This window comes from Belonocnema kinseyi, chromosome 1, assembly GCF_010883055.1.
Source record: "Belonocnema kinseyi isolate 2016_QV_RU_SX_M_011 chromosome 1, B_treatae_v1, whole genome shotgun sequence".
NCBI classification, from domain to species: domain Eukaryota; kingdom Metazoa; phylum Arthropoda; class Insecta; order Hymenoptera; family Cynipidae; genus Belonocnema; species Belonocnema kinseyi.
Genome location: NC_046657.1, coordinates 115,996,299 through 116,000,402, shown reverse-complemented (window position 1 = coordinate 116,000,402; position 4,104 = coordinate 115,996,299).

The following is a 4,104-nucleotide window of genomic DNA, read 5'->3' as shown; positions in this document are numbered from 1 at the left end:
GGGTGGTCCCGAAGGAATTAACCCCCAAGCCGAGGTGTGAAAACCGTGCCGAAAGCTGAATGGCACCTGGGTGAGGTGTCTAGAACGGTGACTCTGGGATACTGAGCGACCTCTCAGAGTACGCAGCCTTATCCTTGCATGCGGGGCTCTACAAGGATGGACGAACCCCTTTCCCTAGCTTTTCGTGGAAACAACAATGACAACACCAAACATAGTTGTAGTAAGTTCGGTTCAAAACAACATAACGCGCAGGGCTCCCGACAATGGGTCGGCCAACAATGCAGACCAATCTAGAGCTGGGGGAGTCAATGAAAATGGATTCAATGCAATGGATCGGCGGGATCTCGCGACCTTTGGGTGGACGGAGCGACTGAATCACAACTTGCTAGAGTGTTACGCTTCGAGTGTGGCCCCTGAAAGGGGTTACATGGAACGGCTGCATGTTCTGTGGTGCGAGAAACACCTGGAGCTCTCGCACTTTTCGCAGCAACGTCTGCGAAACCATAGGAACTACTCCGTAAAAGGAGCTATGTAAACGGAACGCCTACTCTACCACAGCTGGAACAAGCCGGCAACAGAGAAAGAGAGGCGACACTACGACAAACCGCGGGCAGGCATCCAATAGATGAAGAGCGATGCTTAACGACCCGGAGAAACATCAACACCAAGGTTTCTCACAAGCCTAGAGATCTGGCTGAAATGGATGACGAGCTTCTTGAACATTTTTCCGGAGAATCCGACCTCTGGGCTATCAATTATTGTGTGTATAATGCACCAAGAGCTTTGGCCGATGCGAACCGTAAAACAAAACCAACGGTTGATCATGAGACCAAAAGACGAATGCGTCAATTTGCCATAAAGATAGGCTGGGCAAGACAGTACGCGTCCCGTATTCAGTGTGTGATTGACTACATCACATCTGGCAGGAATTTTACCGCCAAGGTTCGAAAGCATATTGTTGAGAGAATACGGATACTATCTGAAGCTAAGAGAAGTCTAGAGCGGAGGGAGAGGTGGGTCAGGAAAATCAACAGTTTCTCTCTGACCCATCTCGACTCTTCCAAGACCCTCCAGTTACTGTCGAACACCCACCCAAACCTGATAAAGAATGCCTACCCATCACTGCCGAGGAGGTGAAAAAAGTATTAAGAGGGATGAAGAACTATTCCGCACCGGGACCAGATTGTATCAAAACCTTCTGGTGGAAGAAGTTTTCTTCAACCCATCAGGATTAGGCCCGTATTTTCACATCATATTTGAAGTCGGAAGAGCCGATTCCAGAGTGGTTGGTGGAAGGGCGCACTGCCGAAAATAGGCAACTTAGCTGACCCGAAGAATTACAGGCCAATAACTTGTCTGAACACACTTTATAAGATATTCACAGCTATCCTAAATGATAGGATTGTTCGGGCAATTGAACCTGTGTGGCAAGAAATGTATGAACAACGAGGCTCAAAGAAAGGCGTAGCCGGATGTCGGGAGAACCTGCTTATCGATAGATGTGTCTGCAAAGATGCAGCATTCTACCAGCGTGACCTATCGATGGCCTGGATTGATTATCGGAAAGCCTTCGAGTCGACCTCCCATAGACTTATCATCTGTCTTTTGGAAATCTTAAAGGTTCATCCGCAAATAGTTGGGTGCATAGAGAGAATGATGCCGTTTTGGAAAATTAATCTTCTGCGGATAAAAAGTCATTTTTAGGCTGAACACTTTTGTTAAAAATGTAACTATTTTGTTAAAAATTCTTTTTTTTTTAATAAGAATTAATTTTTTGTAACTATCAAGGTAAACATTTCATTTTTGATTTGAATATATATTTTTTATCAAAAATTAATATTTTCTGGTTAAAAATTGCTCCTTTCTTATTGAAAAGTCATGTATTTTGATGAAAATTTGTCTTTTTCTACCGAAAAGAAATTATCTGCGTTGAAAATTCATCATTTTTTATTAAAAATGGAACTGTTTGGGTCTACATTAATCTAATTTGGTTGATGATTCAGCAATTTTGTAAAAAATTGAACTATTCGGTAGAAAATTAAGTTTTTTATTTCAAATTATACCAGTTTTATAACCAACAATGCGGTTTAATGAAAATTTAACTTTTTGGCAGAAAATTAACTTTTTTTATAAAAAATCATATTTTTTGTTGAAAATTTGACCTTTTTATAGGTAAATCGTCCTCCTGGCTTTAAAATTCAAAAATTTTGTTAAAAATTAATTTGGTTTGTTGAAAGCTCGTCTTATTTTGGTAGATCATTCATATAAGGCTGGAAAATTCATTTCTTTGTTTAAAAATTTAACTATTTTGTTCGCAATTTATCTTCTTTAATTGAAAATTAAACGACTTGGTTGAAAGTTGAACTTTATCATTAAAGATTCATATTTTTAGAACTCCCCTTGATCTTTGGGGTTCACTCATTTGTTGAAAATTTAATTCCTCGATTTAGTTGAAAATTAATCTTTTTTTAAGATGTAACCATTTTTTTGACATTTTGGGTTTTCTGTTTTGTTCAAAATTAATTTTTTACCTGAAAATTGCAATTTTCCATTTTTGTTAGAAATTTATACTTTATATGTTCATCTTTTTGGTTGATGATTAATTTTCTTGATTTTTTTACATCGTCTTTTTATTAAAAATGCAATTGATATGTTTCCGTGTTTTTTGCGTGTTTGTTAAATCTAGTTTTTTCAATTATATTTCTGCAAGATTTACATCTTTGGCTTAAAATTTAACTTTTTTTGTTGGAAATTTGGTGTTTTATGTTAAAAATTACTTTTTTTCTGAAAATTGCAACTTGTCTATTCTTGATTAAAAATGGATCCTTTATCAGTTGGAAATTCAACTATTTGGTAGAAAATTCATGGAATTCGTTAAAAATTTGTCTTTTTGTTAAGAAAATTAATCTTCTTTGTTGCAAATTCATTATATATTTCTACTTTAAATCTTAGGAATTCAAAAATTTTTTCAATCCTTGGTGGGAATTTTTTTACAAGTACGAAAAAGTATAACTATTTCTACAGGAAAACAACAATGAATATAATAATTTTTAAATACTGTGAAATCCAGGTGGCCGTTTTAATCAAGGAAACAAATTTCCTGTCATATCCCGGCTCGCAAAAAATTATTGGATTATTTTATTTCTTTGGAATTCTTTCCTTTTCCATTTTTTTTTTGTAATAGCCTTAGTTGCTGAGATGCACCCCTAAACGCCTTATATTTCTTTAGAATTTTTTTGGATTCTTCGATTCTTGGAATTATTTTTTTAAACTATTTGGATTCCTTTGAAGTTGTGAATTCTGATAAGCATAAGAATTGCAAGTGTTTAACTGCCCTCAAACTTAAAAAATTAAATTTTAATTTGCAAGGCACAGTATGGTTACTAGTTTTTGTAATTAAACAAGTTACAAGGAAAAAGATTATGCGTTTCAAATAATCAAGAAACAAAAACAAACAAAAAACAGAATTTTAATCCAATTTTGATAAATAATTAAATAAGTAGTGAAAACCTTAAATTTTTCCTCGGAATTAAATGTAAATTGTCAATTCGACACTACAGAGAAGTGTAAATATTACTTCAGTTATACCTTAATTATGCGAAAAAATAATACAATATTTTAGGATTTAAAAATATACGTAGAATAAATTTATAGAGTGAAGTATTCGAACCTTCAATTCACTATTTTTGTAAAAACTATATTTTTAAAAATAATTTTTGAAATTTCGCTACAATTCTAAAATATGACAAGAATTTTTTCAAACCTATTTATATAGTACTTCGAAAATGTCTCTTTTAAAAGAGACCAGACGAGAAATTAATTTAACTAAACTTTATTAAGTTTTTTCATTTAACTAAATTCTGAATTAATTTAAATTCATATACTTTTTAAATTTATTTAGTATCTCGAAAATGTCCCTTTTTTAAAAAGAAACCGTAAAAGAAATTAATTTTACCATAAAAATAAATATAATAATTATAGGCCCTCATTAATTTTAATATTTTCGGTGTGCATAGACAGCCCCGAGTCAGCTATAGATATGGCTGGCGAAGGCAAGCGCGAGAATCGAGAAACAGAAAATCACCGGCACTTTCTATTTTGCTT